The following is a 20,336-nucleotide window of genomic DNA, read 5'->3' as shown; positions in this document are numbered from 1 at the left end:
CGAGGCCTGCAGCGGCAGGTGGGGAACATTGGAGTGCACCGTCACTGAAGCAAGCAAGCCTCATGTTCAGTTTAAGCTGCCTGGCTACCGGTTGCCATCTTGGCTGTCAGTTAATTTGCATATCTCACTGATTAGCCAATGGGAAGGGTAGCGGTTGTATGCCAATTACCATGTTTCTCTTTTATTAGTGTAGATGGTGCCAAACCTGGAGTCACAGGTAAGTTGTTATTCCTAAGACCTAGCTCTCCAATGGTTCCTAGGGGATGGGTTATATAGGAGAAAAATCATTAATCATGGTATGTTAGGGTTGTGGTCTCCATTGATTGGTTGCCCCTAGGGTAAAGGGTAGTTAATCATTGCATTTGGTCCTGTTGTTTGCCAGATTTCACAAGGGTGTGGTCGTTGGGATTATTCTGCCTAACACAACTGAAGCCTAGATGTTATTTCTAGTTTAACCAAAACTGTCTCTATGGTCAACAGCCCTCAGGTTTTGTTTCTAAGATTATTTGATGCTGAGCAGAACCTCATTGTCCTGAGGGCTTAATGCTTAAGGTGTGGATGTGCAAGAGTGAGGTGAATGAGCCAGGGTTCTCCTAGACTGGACAAGGCCAGTTTGAAGCAAAAGGAAGAAAAAGAAAAGATCAGAGTAAATGAATTTTCTGTGTGGTTATAGAAATGTAGGCGACTGTGCTACACTGGTGAAGACTAGGAATATTGTGAATGGTGGGTGGGAAAACTTTTAGTGTTCTTCTCATAATATTACATCTTATAATATTTAAGGCCATTCTTATTGCCACCCACTTCAATATTTAACTACTGCTCAGTATTTTCAACTTTGATTGCCAGAAATAATCAAATTATGGTTCAAACAATTCTGACGATTATATTGGTGTGCTAATATTTATTTCCTTTTGCTACCTATCAAATACAGACAAGACTAGCTTTTGGTTAATTTCCTTCAAACATATAATCTCCCATTAACTTTTTAAAAATTTAAATTTATGGTACATTTATTAAGACAACTTTCCATAACCAAATAAAAGTGCAGATAAATTTTACACCTACCATTACCACTCAGAAAGTTTATATTTCACATTTTATATAAGTGAGAAAAGATCAAAGTTCTGGAGCAAGGCTTAAGTACTCTTTCACTGAAAAATGTTATTATTTTTAAAATTCACATGTACTTTAGAAAAATTAGATTAAATTGAATTCTCTTCAATTGAGAAAATATTAAATTCTCTTTTACAACACCTTTTCCCCCCCATTTCTCTTTCTTACTATTCATTTACCTCTCCTATTGCTGGGTGAATTTTGCGATAAAATATTTTGTTTTGATAAATTCCTTTTGTTCTAAAGTCCATAAACTTCCTGCTCTTTTAGAATAATAGTTAATATATAAGTACCAAAAAGAATCCTAGAATTAGAATGGGTTCAAAAAACACAACATAATTTCTGTGTTAGATCTAAAGCTAACTTTAAGTTAATTTCTAAAGGCCAACTTGAAATTAAACACAAAGCTAGCTTTAATTTAATTTATTTTTGTCATGTAACAAAATGTTGAGCATTTATTTATGCTAAAAATATATATCAGATGTTATATATAACTTTAGAAGAAAAAGGACACAAAATTCAAATTATAAGAGAAGAATAAAACTTCACACATAAATATGGTTGAAAATACTTTAAAGCAACATATAAGCAAGAGCTCATTAACTGCTCAAGTGGTCAGGCTTCATAGGCAATACAGCAACTGAAAGAGTACTAACTGGAATTGAGAGATCTGGGTTTGAATCACGGCCTGCCTTTCATTTTGACTTAGGATAAAGTAATCCCTTGCATTACAGTTTTCTTTCCTAAAAAATATGAATAATCAGAGGTGTGCTGGAACCTACTTAAACTGGGTTGCAAGAGCCAACTGTTAAATTTTCAGGAATTGGGAAGTCTGGCCACTAAACACTGTCATTAAAATTAAATCATATAAACTTTCAAAGATAATGTTAACACCAAAGGTAACGTATACTCAAAACTTAACACTTGTGAATTACTTTTATATGTTTTAGTACTACCTATGCTTTTGAGGTTATTTATGTCAGGGATATCTATAGGGTGGAAATAATATAGTAGTATATTCTTTCCACTTACTGATGACATATAAAGTAGGGCTCAATTTATTGTTTTGTTGATTTCTAGATTAAGAAAGTGATGGTAAATGTTAACATTGCAGGTTAAATCTATAAGTGTACTATGAGTCCTAGCTGGTTTGTCTCACTGGATAGAGGTCGGTCTGTGGACTGAGGGGTCCCAGGTTCAGTTCTGGTCAAGGGCACATGTCCAGGTTGTGGGCTTGATTCCCAGTAGTGGGCATGCAAGAAGCAGCCGATCAATGATTCTCTCACATCATTGATGTTTCTACCGCTCTCTCTCCCTCTCCCTTCTTCTCTGAAGTCAATAAAAAATATATTTAAAATAAATAGAAGTGTATCATGATTGTAACTGCAAATAGCTCAAAGACTGAGGAATTATTCTTCTAGCATTTGAAAACAATGATCAAATTCTGCAAAAAGTCATTCACTCATTGATGAATGAAATTCAACATATGTCTTCTTTTTTGCTTTCATCATACACATTTTCCTAAATAAGATATCAACTACATTCATGTTGGAACTACACTTGTTTCTCAGTTGCAACCATAGGTTAGCTACAGATAGAAGACATGCATAATGATCAATGAAACCATTCTGTGAGAATCAGTTGGGTAAATAGAACTTACAATAAAGATTATTGTATATGTTCTCATGATTTAAACATGACAAAATATCTAGAGCACCCAGAACAATATAGAGAAGGAGAAATTGAAGAGTTGAATTTATCAGTAACATGTTTAGTGGTAGATTTTGAAGAAGTGGAGTTATGAATTGAGATAGTCTAAGACTGACAGCTACAATAAGGAGAATTCACTGATGTTCAATTTTGTCTTCTTTGTTTAATTATTTTGTCTTTTACCTGGTGCTCCTCACTAGCATCACAGGAAGTTGTTTTGTTTTTTTTAACAAATGGAATCTTGGACTTCAGAGCCAATTGACTAAATCAGAATCTCCAGGGATTGGAGATGTATCTTGATAATTCTGGTGCAGCCAGCCAAGCTACACCTGAGGCTTGGGGTTTGAAAAAAATGCTAGAATGAGGAGGTGGAGCCTGAGTTCTTGATTTACATTCAGCTTCTGCTTTTTCTAACTCTGTAAACTTGGCAAAGTTACTTGAGCCCTCTGTGTTTTGATTATCCCACTTCTAAAATGGAGCAATGATAAAATAGTGATGAAGTTGCAATGTATAAGAAGACAGACGATGTTCAGTATTGCTAAAATAGAAAATACTCCATGGTTTAGTGTCCCATATTATTTTTTTATATTTTTAAAATTCTGTGAACATATATGTTGCTGTTTGGATCATTAACTTATCCCATTTTGTTTTTTTTCACCACAAACAAAATTTGCCATATACAAATACTAATATTTTAAAAACTCAATTTATATTAATTTTGTGATAAAAATTGCCACTTCCTACTGGAAAAATAATTGCCTATATTTTTTAATTTAAAATGATATATAGGCAAAGTTTCATGAATGAAACACAAATTTACTATTTCTTAAAAATAAATTCTATTTTTATTTCAAATTTGACTAAGGAATTTCAACCTTATATGTAACTGGGATTTGTAATCTTGAATCATATCTGTATACAAATGTGTTAACGATATATTCACTTCTAAATTGTATTAAGTTAGTTAGCCATCTGTTTTAGAGAAAGTTACCACGTGCTTAAAATTACACTTGACAAATATTTCATACAAAGTATGTGTGAAAAAAAAGTTATTTATGCCTCAGATTGGCTTAAAGTACTTCTTGCTTCTAGCCACAAGATGGTGCTTTTGCACTCTGTATTTGCATTGAGGAAACAAAAATATCTTTAAAATGGTTGACAAAGACTTTAATTTTATAAGAATCATTAGAGTTCAAAGTGCTTGTAATCATTAAAAAAAATAATACTCTTCACTATACCCTTGGGTAAGAAATGTTAATATAAAGGTGTAAATGAAAAGCATTTTTTAAATCCATAGGGACAATCCATTTTGTCTCTTTTTAAGCAGGGCTGTGACTTTGAGTATAGTCATTTCTGTTGATAACTGGGGAAAGTCCCAGTAAGTAACCAACATCTGTATATCACTACATAATCCCCAATGCATCATTTGCCCATTTATTAAGATGCCAGGACTGGAGCTGGTGAAATGCTAGTCTCAGTAAACGGTTCTCTAAATGTGGTTCGGTTTAAACGGGAAAAGGTAAAAAGGAAGAATCCTCTACAATTAGCAGTGTTATGCTTCATATTCAAAATGTCTTACTTTCTTTAGCTTGGATGCCATTGTTCCGTTCTCATTCTGCTCTTTTATCCTAAAAGGACCCATAACTTGTACCATATTGAGCTTGTTCCTTCCATGTGACAATCAAGACTCGGGAGCTAGTTAATATCCTTCCTCCAACCTCTCAGCCAGAGCAGGCATTCTCTGTATACCGTCTCTTGATCTACCAACTACTGTTCCGTCAACAAGAACTTTTCTGTGATGGCTTTTTTTGTGTGTGTCAAACGCTTTGCTCATGTTTTTGTTGTTCTTTTGCTTTAAAAAAAAAAATCTCTTAACCTTATTCAGACTTTACTGACTTAAGAGAATTTATGAAGATCAAATACCTCCTAGCTTTTCTATATCTTGCCTTTTAAAATGTATGCCACTAGAGCAAATTATGTTTCAAAACAGAATCACCATCCACTTGCCTGTTAGGTCTTCTGGAGACATTGTATGGCATGTTTTTTTGTTTTGTTTTGTGTGTTTTTTTTTCAGGCAGCTACTTATCATTATAAAAACAATTACCCCAGAGTTCCCCCCCCATGAAGGACTACACTTTCACCTAACTTCTAACCATTTGAAGGTTCTTGTTCCCCCAACCAGTCTTTTGCCTGCTCTTCCAAAGGCAGTACACACAAATGAATGCTGCCTCTGTGAAGCCTAGTCTTTCTTCCATTCAAGCATCATTATTTTTACACTAGGGCCCAGTGCACAAATTTGTGCACCTTCAGAGGAGCTGTGGGCCACAAGGCTGCAGTAGACACAGGGGGGGTCTCTGCCCACCCTCTGCACCTCTGCCTGGCTCCTCCCACCACAGCTCTGGTCCTCTGTCTGCTGGCAGCCCCGCTCCCACCACGCTGTTCCCACATGCTGACAGCGAAGGTCCCGCTCACACCCGCTGAGGGCGCAGAGTGATTGGGGCCAGTGCCAGCAGTGGGTGTGTGAGCGGGATTGGTGCTGTCAACGGGTGCGAGCAGCAGCTGCTGCCCCAATCACCCCTCAGGAGCAGGGGGAGGTGGAGAAGCCCTCAGGGGAGATCAGGGCCAGCAGCTGCCGATCACACCCACTGACGGCACCCAGAGATCAGGACTGGTGCTGGGTTCTGGCAACAGGTGTGAGCAGCGGCTCTGGCACCGGCTATGGGTGTAAGAGATGGCCCTGATCATCCCTCAGGAGCAGGAGGAGGTGCAGAAGCCCTGAGGGGCAATCGGGGCTGACAGCTGCCACTCACACCCATTGATGGCGCAGAGCGATCGGGGCTGGTGCTGGCACTGGCAGCAGGTGTGAGTGGTGGCTCCAGTGCTGACAGAGGGTGCGAGCGGGGCCGGTGCTAGCAGCAGGTGTGAGTGCTGGGCAGGATAGTGGTGCACGCAAGCAAAGATTTTTCAGTGACCACGAGAGGATCGCTCCGATGACAGCCACCGGTGCTCTGGCTTGATCTGGTGCCCCTGTTCACCTGCTCCACCATCCTGATATGGCCAATGCCAACCATATTCTGTGAGCTCCCCTTGGTGGTCAGTGCACGTCATAGCGACCAGTTGTTTGGTTGTTCTGCCATATGGTCTATTTGCATATTAGCCTTTTATTATATAGGATAAAAATTTTACTTGCACATCTCAAGTTCTTTTAAGCCTTTGTGAGAATGGGGGCATGGGTTAAAGGGGAGTGAAGCAGAGGAGAGGCAAAGGAGGAGAATATGGAATTACCTAACTTACACAGAGGCAGTAAGGAGACAACGCAGAGAGAACTCACCTTTATAAGTAGCTCCCTATCTTAAGGAGCTACTTATAGTCTCTCAGAGTCTCCAGAACAATTTTATTTGACCTTTTTGTAAAAGACCGCCTCTACAAGGCAACAGATTTTTCCTGTTCCCAAGGGTGGAGGGTTGAGTCAGGTGTTTCTGTTTCTGTATATATAAAAAATGTATCAAATCACGTGGTTCCTGTGTAGGACCAAGGAGTCCTTAATCTAAAAGTGGAAGAGACAGTTACAATTCCAGATTCAAGGATTACGTTACCTTTATGTGATTATCACCATCTTGGGTGACATTATTTTTTAAATTCTTTGCTCCTAAGAGAAGATTGAACAGAGCACTCCTGTCTGAGACAAAGGGATGTTGTAGGCCAGTGGTCGGCAAACTCATTAGTCAACAGAGACAAATATCAAAAGTACAACGATCAAAATTTCTTTTGAGAGCCAATTTTTTTTAAACTTAAACTATATCGGTAGGTACATTGTTATTAACTTATTTAGGGTACTCCTAAGGCTTAGGAAGAGCCATACTCAAGGGGCTAAAAAGCCACATGGGGCTCGCGAGCCGCAGTTTGCCGACCTCGGTTAATTTAGGCGAATGTCAGTAAAGGAAACTTTGTGTTTCAGGTTAGTAATGTCTAAAGTGCATCAACTACTTAGGGCAACATGTCAACAAGTGGGATGCTTTCATGTGCAGCTGCTTGAGGGGACAAAAGAACTGTTGCACATTGCCAAGGTAAAAATCATTCAGATGACTTTCCCAAGTCTCCCATGCCCACTGTTGTGTCAAATTTAAAAGAGAACGTCTGCCACACTGTAAAATATATTTTTGTAAACACCATCTTATGCTCCTGGGGGAAAGTATACTGCACTCTTCTCCCCATGAGCACCTGAGGTGTTTTGATATGAGGGTAAGAGCGTCATTCTCAGTACCGTATCACCCAGAGCTATACCTGACACATGTCTATGCTGCATGAGCCTCCAGGATGACCCTAAGCAAAAAAACACTGGACCTATTCAGTTTTTTAATGTGTGTTTTTCTAATATCAAAGTCTCGGTCATAATTATACTCGCCTTTTTGTTTTATTCCTCAAGTTACTTCAAGTGGCCCAGTTTATTGCTGCAAAACTTAAAGATCCCAACTATCTGGGAAGGTATTGGGTTGCATTTCTTGTCCAATTGAAAGTGTTGAGGAGGGAACATTTCTAGGGAGTCTTTCCCACCCATCTCTAACTTAGGTAGGTAAACGAACCAAATGTCCATCAGTGAGTCTCAAGCGTTATCACCTGACCTAAGTTAATAGCATGAAGAAAGAGGATAACAGACACCTGAGAAATCTCTGCCTTTGCCAAGGATAGGGATAATGATAGGAAGCTGTCCTTGGGTTCTGAAGCCACAGATAGGATTAAAACGATGCTGAACAAGGCAGGTCAGTATCTTGAATCATTCAATGCTTGGGCACATCCTTATGGTACCACTATTCAATTTGAAGAAGAGGAAAAGGTGGCCCAGGAATTTGGGGGGAGGTATGGAAGGTTGGATGGCTGGGGATGCCTGTAGGCAGAAGAGGGTGACATTGATGGCTCACCACCCAACTGGGGCATCCATTAAAGTCATATGTGAAAATCTAGCTACCAGAAGCTTTTTATAATAAATTGTGACCATTGATATCAAGTCAAGCTACTATTTTTTTCTAACATCTGACTAAGTTTGTCAGAGGATAATTATTTACCATTCTGATGAGTCCAGGCGGTCCACTAATTAATTCTTCAATGGGATGCGTGCCATCCCTGTCGTTCCTTAACACTGCATACTGGGGCCTGTGCACACCCGGGATTGGCACGGAGCCCACCATAATGATTATACACGTGGAACGTTTGGTGCCAAGTGCTATTTAATTCCATTTCCCGGAGGTCAGGAGGGAGGGCTTCTGCTGTGCCATGTATTTACAATTTTTAGGAGAAGAGTAAGTGAAAATGTGGTTTTACCACCGGCAGTTTGAAACATTCCTGGCCCAGTAAGTATTGGAAAATAATTAGGACTAGGTACAAATGTATTACAAATCTGAAAATGAGTATTAAATGCACTGGTAGGACTGAGAGCTTGCTAACATATTTAATATTTCTATCAGTAAACAGGATCACAGCACTTAAGAAATATCTCTGGTTCTTTCCAGACAAGGACACAAGAAACAAGTAAGTGAAGTGCAAGGTCATAAGATCTTAGTCATAATAAAAAGAAATGAGAAGTCAAGTGAACATGTTTTAAGTAAGTCTTTTTTAAAAAGATGGGGCTGGAAATGATATGGATCAGATTTGCCTTCTAGGGCAAGACTAATTAAAATATGTTTAATTGACAAAGATTGTTGATTGGTTGTGTTTTCTTGTCATCTGTGCTACAAAACTCAGAGGGATATTATTCAGTTTTATTTTCTATATCCTGCCTTTTTAAAATTCCAACTTATTTTATGTTAAACTGCATTGGGGATGCCAGTTATGAGCAATATTTCACTTAGGACAGACACCCAATTAAGTTGACCTTGTCATTAAGAGAATCATGTGTTTCATTGCTGAATTTAAAGCTTTGATAATCATTTTAATGGTGCTTCAAAATGACCAGAAATCTCTAGCAATAGGGATTACAAATCCTCACATTTCCCCAGGCAAATAAAGGACAAGACAAGCCACCTAGTCTTGTTCCAAAAGGCTTTCCCCCTATCTTTATCAGATAAGTATTTATGGCAGACAAGCCACCTCCAGGCTTTATCGATGATGATGATAAACTGAGAAGGAATGACAGCTGAAGGAGAGGGGGAAAACAGGAAGGCGAGCATGATCCGTGGACCGGGGCGTCAGAGTGCTTCAGAGAGAGCCGCCGCGCGCATCCCGGGAGCATGGGGACCTCGGGAGCTGAGGAGTGTGTGGAGTGACTCCGGAAAACCATTCAGAGTTTTAAAAATTCCAGGAAGTTAAAAAAAAAATAATAATAATAAAAAAAAAAATTCCAGGAAGTTGAAGAAAGCTAAAGAACTCTTAATTTCAACATCTGCTGTTTTCTAAACCTTGAGCCATATTTGTCATTCAGATAGTTCTTGGGCATTATTATTCCTGTCCCTTTTTGGAACGCTGTCATTTTTTGTCGTTATGACATGGGTATGGGTCATGCAGTACTGGGAGTCAAGTTGTGACTATATGCCATGGAACACCAAGTCCTCTGCAGATGCTTTCTTCTTCTGCTGTGTTCGCTTAGAGCCTAGGGTGACTGCCAAAGTACTTACTTGTTGTTTCCTCAGATGTATGCCAGATTATTTATCTTCTGCCACTCAAACTTGTCTGACCTCTCAGAAATATCAATGTCAGAGAAACACATAGATTGGTTACCTCCTGCACGCACCCTGGCCAGGGCTGGGGCCAGGGAGGAGCCTGCAACCAAGGTATATGCCCTTGCCGGGAATCGAGCCTGGGACCCTTCAGTCCACAGGCTGACCCTCTATCCACTGAGCTAAACCGGTCAGGGCTGCCCTCACTTCTTAGTCTGCTAAGGCAGAACCTGGAATTTTCATTCTATTTCAACTCAAGAATAAGTTTATGTCATATTTGTGATTTAGTAACCACTTTTAAATCATTGTTATGATTTATTTCCTGTAACTATTCTGAAGTAGGTACAAGGTGCAATGTCTTTCAGTTCTTAATTTTTCTGGTCAAAGTGTGACAAATAATATGATGGAGATCTCACTGATGTGCCAGTGTGGGTTTTGCTGCCCTCCCATTCCTGGGAATTCTGGGCACAGTGACCTATGCACTCTATGTAATATGTGTAATATTTTTTAAGTTGCTGTCCCAATCGGAAAAAATAAATCCAGCTTACCTTGTTCTTTGGAAACTTGTGGCTCTTCATCAGAGACTTCCTGAGAGAGGAGGTCAACAAGGGACTTGGGAGATGTACACAGCCTCCTGCTATTTCTCCTTTCTTACCAAACACTTTCAAGTGTCCCATGCTCTTGGCAAAGACACCCCCTCCACCCATATGCTACCCAGCACAATCATCTCTGTTTTCCACCCTACAATATGCTATATGAAAATTCTGCTTTACTGTTGTCAACAGTGATTGGGACAACTATTATCCTTACCCAATGTGTGTCTCTACATTCAAATTTTTACTTGTGTGTTGAATGAATTCTTAAGCATCACAATATAGAACCAGTGGTCTCCAAACTGATTTTTGTCATCAACCCCATCAGTAATAGATCTTTTGAGCATGCCTTACTCCACAAACTATACATATTTATTTATTTAATAGGTTACATGCATATAGAATTAGTATACTATATATTTCATGTATAGTACATATTATAAATGTAACACATATTATATTGTATATCCTATATAATAAAAGACTAATATGAAAATTATCCCCTCGGGAGTTTGACCAACTGGGAGTTTGACCACTCGCTATGATGTGCACTGACCACCAGGAGGTGGCACGGAATGACGGAAGGCTCCAGCCAGCAGCTAGCAGCCAGCAGCCAGCAGCCGGGGGAAGGAAGGCACCCATAGGCCCTGATTACTGGCCAGGCCTAGGGACCCTACCTGTGCACAAATGTCATGCACTGGGCCTCTAGTTTATTAATAATATAGTAGTAATATTAACATTGTATATTAAAGCTTAGTATATTTATACAGACTAATTCATAATAGTTTTAATATATTATAAAACAGTATAGTTTACACTATATTAAATATACACAAAATGTAATAAACAAAGAACATGATTAAGAAGGTAAATGTAAATATAAGCTCAAGGCAATTGCTTTCCTTCCAAACTTAATTGACTGTCTTGTACAACACCCTGGGTTTTGTGCATCACCTTTGCCAAATGCTGCTTTATTCTAGCAAGAAGCTTTAATAGAACTGTTACTACAACAAAAATATAATTTAAAATTATTTTATATTATGTGACTTGCTGGTTTGTTCTTTGACTTCACTTAGCAGTCCTTAAAATCATATTGGAAGTAATTTGCATCTCCTGATGGGGTACTTATGAGGTAGTGAATAGAATATCTTGAGCAGTAATGAAAAACTGACTTGAGATTAAAAATTCTCTTTGAATAAATTTAAAAGTAAATAATTTACAAGTGGTTGATTGTGACTTTATGGGGGGAATGAAGATATAAGGATGGCAGCATTTTCCTGAGATTCATGGAGTAAGTGCCGAAGGCAAAAGTGGGAATAGAAAATAAGTCCCCAGGCCTTGGGGTTCTGAAACAGTTGCTTTGGTACTTTTGACACTTATAATTTCTACAATTAAAGAATACACTTATGCCCTGGCTGGGTGACTCAGTTGGTTGAAGCATTTTCCCATACACCAAAAAAGGTTACAGGTTCAATTTGTGGGTTCAATCCTTGGTAGGGCCACCTATGGGAAGTAACAGATCTCTCTCTCTCTCTCTCTCTCTGTCTCTCATTCTCCCCCTTCCACTCTCTCTAAAAATCAATAAACATATCCTTGGGTGAGGATTAAAAATAAAAAAGAATGTACACATCCCTGTGGATAAAGTCTCTAACAGTTAACGTAATTAGTTATAGCCTTCTGTGTAAATCACATGTGTCTAAAATTCCTCTCATTTAGATAACCTTTCACAAAGAAATATATAGCCAAGAATGAGAACGTATATTTTTTCTCCAGTTGGCACATTAAAGTATTTTAATTGATACAAAACATTGACCAACATGTAAGTTAATGTTCATTGTTGACTATTCTTTTTAGCATTATATATACCATGGGCATATACATTGCCTTCCATGTCCAAATATAATTTCAAAAGTCTTTTCTTTTTAGCCATGCAAACAAGTGGGTTTAAAAAATGTTGTTTGTTTTTAATATTTTTAAAAATATAAATAATGCTCTTGATGAAAACTGTTGCCTCTCTTTCCACCCCAAATTCACATATTTACCAAATGCTATTAAGTTAAAAACCCTGTTCTAGTATTATTAAAATGTAAAACATTTCTTTCACCTGTCTTAGCTCATAGAAAAATTATTTTTAATAAAGTTATATATAAAATAAAATTTACTATTTTCTTATGAACTTTATATATGAAATTGTAGATGTGCCTCTGAGATAGCAGCTTAAAAGAAAGGGATATGGAAACATTAAATAGGGAAACAAAATAAGGGAAAATCTTCCTCTACTATGATTGACATTTTCAACCTTTGAAGATGGCTGAGTCAGGACAATGACAAGAGAATTCTCAAAAGTATGGGGTTGATTTCAGAATTTGTTGGGTAAGAATCTGGACTATAACAGGCATCTCTGGTCTGTTGAGAGCATTTGCCATGGTGATGAAAAGATTGGTGGGCCTTAAGATTTAGGGGTTGAGCTTGGAAACCGAATGTGAAAATAGAGGCCAAGAGTTAGTACAATTGGGAAAGAGGAAGAGAGACCCTGAATGAATCAGGAATGAGAACTATTTACCAAACCACACTGAAGGCTGGTCTAGAGGTAGGTCTGTTTAAGAAAAAAAAACTAGGACTTCCCTACTTGGTCCAACTGAGCTTAACAGGACTTCCCTACTTATTAATAAATACATCAACCCTAACAGCGGTTGTAACATTCACCAGGGAAGAACAGGATTTAGATTTCACTGAGTGATAAATACAGAATACTTGGAAATCATATTACCTTGTGTCTTTATTGGAAAGTGCTCCAATGTTTTTTCTTATTTTATTGAATCTCTTCTATCAAATTATTATATATTATTTTGCCACAGCCTGGGAACTATTTGTAGACAGTAAGTGCTTTTCAACACTTTCCTGCCTCAGGGTCTTTGCACATGTGCTTTCTCTATATTCCGCTTTTCTGTGATAAATTTATTGGCCCTCTCTCTCATCTCCTTGGGTTTTTACCTAAATGACATACTTTCTGTGAGGTCACCTCTTACCATCTTATTAAAACTATGATCTTACTCTAATATTGTTTATCCCTTTGCCTTGCTTTATTTTTTCTCATTATTTATCATGATGCAACATCAGCAATATCTTGCTTAATTTTTATATTTACTTTCTGTCTCCTCCCAATATAATGTAATCTCTATGATGGAAGACTGTGTGTTTCTTGTTTGATGCTGTATGCTGTATCTCAAGTAGCTGGAACAATGCATATAATGAGACACTTGATAAATATTTATTAAATGAGCAATGGAAAACTAGGTAATTTCATTTATTCATGCAACAATTATTTATGCAGTACCGTTTACATGCAGAGCACATTGTGGTCACTTGGGATATGATAGTGAAATTTGCATGGTCTAAGTTCTCAAGGAGCTTATAGTATATCCAGGAAGACAGACCCATAAGTAAATAAACATAGCACAATGATGTAATACCATAAGATACTGAGAGGTTGCAGAAGAAGGAGCTGCTAACTCTTCCTGGAGTAGTTGAGCTTGCTGAGCAATTGAACTTTGAGGTTGTATAATTAAGGATAAGTGAAAATTCACTAGGAGAGAAGGGGGGACAGGTTGCATTTAGTATGTAGGAATATGTGCTTAGAGTAAAAAAGGCTGCCATTCACACATATTTTTAGGCATGTGAATACACGTGGGAAAAAAGGATGCCTATTAGCCATTTTGCACTGGGTACCTCTGAAGATGATCTTTGATTAACAGCATGGACTGATAGGTATAATATTTCTTTCCTGCCCTGACCAGTTTGGCTCAGTGGCCAGAGCGTTGGCCTGTAGACTGAAGAGTCCTAGGTTCGATTCCAGTCAAGGGCATGTACCTTGGTTTTGGGCACATCCCCAGTAGTGGGTGTGCAGGAGGCAGCTGATTGATGTTTCTCTCTCATCAATGTTTCTAACTCTCTATCCCTCTCCCCTCCTCTCTGTAAAAAAATCAATAAAATATAAAAAATATATATTTATTTCCTTATGATCTTTTTTTGCCTCTTAGCCAGTGTTATGCTTTTGCTCAAAAAGAGCCACCTCATTCTCTGATTGTTTTATGCCAAGTTGGTGTGTTGCCTGTGATTGTTTCCCAGCATTCCACAGCTTGACGTTTGCTTTAGTGTATCCTTATGGTGTTTCTTATGCCTGCCCTGCTTGCAGGCTACATATGTTGTACCATTTTACACTTGGAGACCTTCCAAAATGTGTGAGAGAGAATGAGACCAAAGTGGGTGCCTTTAACCAGAAGTGGGTAGACAGGCAAAGAATCCAGGATTCCCAGAATCAAAGAGTTGAAACAGACTTGAGAAGTCTATTAGGTAATTTTCTGGACTCTTGGCAGGATTACAGAAAAGCCAGTCCACTAAGTAAACTAATTCTAAGTAACAATTCACTATTAAAAATTGAACATCGAATGCACAACCTTTACTGCTTAGGATAATGCAAGTTTTCATTTTTAGTAATGTATTTATTCATGCAAATGACAGGTACTATGATGTTAAAAAATGAAATAGGTTTCATAATTGTAAAACATGATGTTTGGAAGGAATTTGTCTTTGAGAGGTCCATTACTGAAATGGAACTCTTTTATCTTCACATTGATACTGACCTTTCAGAGTGATGCAAAAAAGTTGGTACTGGTTAGAAGGTAACATTATGTAAAACAATCATTTCCAACTCTGTAACTGGGCTGTATTATAGTCTATATACTCTTAAGAAGAGTCACTCCCAAAGAGTACAGAATAAAATAGTGTCAAATAAAAGGAAATATTGGAGATTTATCAAGACAGGGATCACTCAACAAATATGCAAAGTATTATAACCATGAAAATGCAAGACATGATCTATATCCTCAAAGGATTCGTATGCTAATTGAGATTACATTTACGCACCGGAAAATAGAAGATGGTACATGCTGAATATTCTAACAGTGAATGTGTGACAGTGCTGCTGAGCATTATGAACAAGTGGTATATTAGCAAATACTCCAGAACTTAGTGGTTGGAGACATTGCAGGGGGTTGACGTAGACAGAGGAGACACTCAGGATTCAAGTGGAACCTGAGATGGGCTTGAGGGGTAGGTTTTGCATGAATAGAGAGAAATAGCAAGGACATCTTCTATTAGAAAAATATGCATGAGTAATATGTAAAATGTTCAAGAATAGAGCATACATAGCCAAACTGGAAGAGTAAGTTTGGAAGGTTAAATAGAGACCAAGACATATTTGGAGTCTATTGAATGCCAAGAGGACAACCTGAATTTCATTCTGTTGGGAATGCAGAGCTGTGGAAGACTGATCGGAGGAGAAACAAAATGGAAAGCAGTGCTTTAAAAAAGAAACATGAGTTTCAGTCCTTCAGTTACTAACAAGGACACAACACCAAAGAATTGGCCAGGAATGTATGCTAGGATCATCTAACATGGTCAGAGAAGAGGTAAAGAATGATAGTTTGGGAGTAAAACTGGTTGAATTTGAATTCTGGCATCACCACTAACTACCTGTGCCCCTGGGTATATTAGTTAACTTTTTAGTGCTTCCTCATCCTCATCTGTAAATTATGGAGATTGACAGGGATTGTGCCATGACTTTGTAGATAAGCAGATATGCATAAGGTTTTGTAAACAGTGCCCAGTAAGTTTAATAAATGTTAGCTTATTTTAGAGAACAGTGCTGACTAGCTTCCATGAAAAGATTATTGAGTTGATTTATATAAATCTCAGCAATAGGAATAATGACGACTCCTAGATTGCAGGGGTGTGGTTATGATCAAATGAAATGAACCTTGTAGAGTTTTCTGGTACAGAGCAAACATGAATGATTATTACTTGGTTAATTGATGGCTCCATCCCCAGGCTGCAATTTAAATCTGCTATGTTTAAGTTCAGATGGACCTGTTTAGCAAAGTTTGCTAAAAGTCCCTGTGGTCTCTGGATGCAGAAGTCAGCCTCTGATCAAATACCTTATTTGGGTTTCCTGTAGAATGACGAAGACACAAAGACATGAAGCAAAGCCTTTGTTTGGGGGAAACTTGATACTTTTTTGTTATTGCCAAAACAAATTCATTTGGACAAATAAAAATTGATTTGGAAATTTTAAAATAAAAATTGCAAACCAAACAGGACGTAGCTTGGTTAGGGAGGAAATGATTCACTAGATTAGTGTAATGAGAGAGCTCTATTTGTGCAAGACTTAATTACTAAGTTCTTCCTTTGTTACTTAGTGCTGCTGCTGCTGCTGCTGCCCAGTTCTGGTCTGTTCTAGGTGGAAAATGAGAAGCAGAGGGAGGCAAGCACACTGCTTTCCCGTATGTGTGTGTGTTGTATGTGTGTGCACGCACACCCATCTACTTAGTGCCTTTGCTGGCTATCAAATTTTCTTACAACTTTGTGCTTCCAAATGATTTTTACATTTTAGTGTGATTCTGGCAGAGGAGAGCTTTCCTCGCGTTGAATAAAAGGTAATGAGGTCAAAGGCACCAAGTAGAAACTGTCTGAAAGCACAAGAGCTATCGCTTAAGGTTTCCTCTCCTTTTCTTTATTCAGTAAAAGAGAGGTTAGAGCGTGGCATGTGGATAGAGGAGTTGCAGCCACATGATGGAGGATGGGAGAGCTGTCACCTGCTTTGCTACGCAGGGTGCCCAGCTTAACCCATCTTTCTTTGGCAACTGTGCCCCAGTGAGAAAAGCTAGCAGTCCATATGTTGAGTAGGCACCATGCCATTTTGACAGGCGTGAGAGTCGGCAAGAAAGGGACCATGTATGAGCATCAAATGTGTTTGTTGTGGGAAGGATTCTAGGCCAGGAATATTAAAATAACTGTCTGTCCTTAGCTCTAGCACATATGGTTAAAGAGATATGCTATGATGACTCACATTAACGTTGGGAAAAATATATTTAGAATACACAACCATGCTAAGTTAAGATTCTGGTGTGGATAAATCGAGTCTGGAGTCTTCACAAAGGAAGGTTGTAGAGACGTACATAGCAATAATAGGCTCTTTTCCATCTATCAAATAGAACTGACTAAAGACTAAATTCACATACAATTTCAGTTCCACCGAATTGATGAATAAACCAAAATGTCCAGTTACATTTTTAATGGAAGGTCCTCAGGTATTTTCTAACACTATTTGAAAAATAAATGGGATAGTATGGATTCTTGTATATTTCAATCCTCTTTGGGATTAAATTAATTTTAGCAATGCTAGTTCAACTATTTTCCTGTTACAGGGACCATTTGTTTTAAAATTTTTAAAGAATTTTAAATGACATTGTCCTAACATTTGGTGTGATTCAATTAAGGGAATTAGTATAAGTCCTTTTATTTTTCCTTGGCTTTCTGCATGAATTGTATGTCTTTCTATCCAGGAGAAAGAAATTACTGAGCTGTTTATCTAGTTATAGCCTCTTGTATATGTGTGTGTGTTGACTGTATAAATGTTTAGGCATGGAAATGCTTCAGTTGACAATGGTGTCCCTTCATAGTTTCCCCAGGGCTTGCTTAACTTCTTAGAAAGTCAGCATTATTTGGTGCAAAGGATATAGGACTAAAAGTCTAAAGAGACATATGTAAGATTTGATAGTTGTCCACATGGTGTTTAAACTTATACCTACACACACACACAATTCCCCGTCCAAACCCACATGAGCTTACCATTTGTCATGTTGAAGCCAAGGGAGGCACATCTAAGTTTTAGTCATTGGCGTCCTAGGGAAATACCCTGGTGACAATCTAAATATATATCAAGGGGCGTCTCACTAAAGAAGGTGTTGTTTCCTAAGAACATGTTTCTCAAGGATGAAAAACACCTTTGCACATACTATAGAATTCTCATATATTGCGTTTATTTACAGCTTTCCCTGACTGAAAATGTAAGCCACGGAGAAGGACTTTGGGCCTGCTTTTATTATTATTATTATTATTATTATTATTATTAGTCTGGCCCAGGCCTCTAGGTAGAACAATGCTTGGCACAAACTGGTAACTCAATAAATATTTTATGTAACAAATGCATCAATAAGCGAGGCTTTTCTATAGCGACGGCGAAAAGGCAGATGCCTGGGCTCCGTTTGGTGTTAGGGCCAAGGGCAGTAACCACCCTGATCTCCATCAGCTCCCTCTGTTCTCAAACAAAAATATCACTTTTAATATGGCCAATGCAATCCTTCTTGTATAAAGTGTGACTAGAAGTATATTTAGAAAACTTTAATATTGATACTGCTCTGTAACATACACACTAAGTTAAAAAGAGTGTGCTTGCTTTGCAAACATAGCCTTGTGGCAAGCCTCCCAGCTTCCTCTTCCAACCAGATGGCCTCCCCTAAGCCCTACCCTTCAGAGAATTTTGGAGATGGAGCTGGCCCTACCCCAGATCCGAGTCAGGGGGTCTGGGGTGGGATCTGGAATCAGCATTTTTTCAAGCTGGCTCGGCGAGTCGTATGAAACACCAAGGTCTGAGAGCACGCAGCCCGGGAGCTCTTTTCTTGCGTGGGTTCTGTACCCCCGTGCTCACCCACCGCTCTGATGACATGACTTCTCACCGGTGGCCACAGATCCCAGCTTTGCTGCTGCCTGAAGTTCAGTAACAGCTGATTTCATTATCCCCAACGTGACGTCTCGAGAATGAAGGACCCCTGACATCACAAGCTTGGACTGGGCAATAAATAAGGAACTGGATGTTGCTTTGCAGACTTCCAATTTTGCACAAACGATAGAACTATCTCCGGGAAACAAAACAAAACAAAGTTGAACCTTATAAAGCACCGGCCTTTTTTTTTTTATTATTATTATTCCTTTCTGTGACGCACATGGGCCGAGCCTCCACAGGAATGCACAGTACCCTATGCAAATCAAAGAGAAGTGCTTCCCTGGAGCGGACAAATGCGAGGAGGTGTTCCCCTCAGGTTGGCTCAGGCTGGCTGAGAGGGGCCCTGCCTAGGTTTTGCACTGCTCTCCTGGCCTATGTAGGGTGCAATGGCTCAACTGCTCAACTGTATGGCTTGGAGTTTCTGATAACACCGGTAAAAAGCTGGCCTCTGGTGATGAGGCAACAGTGACAGAAAAGAGAAAATTCTTAGGGTGTCGCCAGTGCTCTGTTGGGTCTAGAGTTGGACCCTTATCTTGGCTGGGCAGGAAGCATTCCTGTTGTATAACAAGTGCCTGTTGAAAAAAAAGTAATAAATTTCCTCTTTCTCAAATGATAGGGAGTTGTAATTATTGCTCTTGCATTTGCAAAACCCATAAGGAGGAAAGTCCATTTACATGACACTGAGGGGAGGGACAAGCTCTCTTAGTGGAGACAGAGAGAATCCCTTGGCAGCTGCACAAGAGATTAGAGAGAAAATACTTTTGAGTTGAGAAGTCCTTAGGAAGCCTGACCATGCAGATCGCCACCTCAGTTATGCACTGGCTACATGATTGGGACAAGCCATGACACGAATCTAAAACTAACATCTATTCCTTGGGTGTTGTGGAATAATTTATTTAGTGCTTCTAGATTGAAAGTGGTAATGTTAGTGGTTATTTTGGAAGGGTATATGTTATGGTAGGGATTCGTAAGTTTTTAATGTTTTTAAAAGCCCATGTATATATTTTACAGGTCAAAGAAATACATGTCAATCTTTAAGCTCTGAATATTTGTGTCTCTTATTTTTCTGAAATGGCTGCCTTCCTGAGGGACTACTGTAAAAATATTTCTGCAGTATCTTCACAATGTAGGAAATGTGGTTAAATATAGAAGATGTCACAAAGAGTAAGCAATACTAATCCCTGCCAATCTAGCATCAAAGATTATGAGGAGATTAAGAGATTTTTTAAACTAATAAGATGTAAGAGTCTCTGGATCAAAAGGGTGTATATATATATTTTTTTTTTTAAAAAAAGAAAATATGTTAAGTATTGAAATAAGGAATCTGACTTGATGGGACTTTTTACAAATCTCAAAGTTTGGAGCTCGTTAGTGTACATTAGAATAATCTGCAGCGCCCTTTGAAACTTCATTCTTGGGCTCCAGCCCCAGGGATTCTGATTCAAAAGATGAGGGCTAGGGCCTTGGAATCTGAATTTTAATAGTACCCTGCTGGGGTCTAACCCCAGCGGGTCCAGGGGTCCCCAAAGGTGTGGATGGAGTCAGCAAAGAATGAATGACACGGAGACAGCGTGCAGTTGATCAGCAGCCTTGCCAGGATCTCTAGCCACAATCTCCAGCCAAGTTCTGTGTCCATGTTCTCTTGCT

This window comes from Myotis davidii, unplaced genomic scaffold, assembly GCF_000327345.1.
Source record: "Myotis davidii unplaced genomic scaffold, ASM32734v1 scaffold433, whole genome shotgun sequence".
Lineage (NCBI taxonomy): Eukaryota > Metazoa > Chordata > Mammalia > Chiroptera > Vespertilionidae > Myotis > Myotis davidii.
This window is presented reverse-complemented; position numbering follows the sequence as displayed.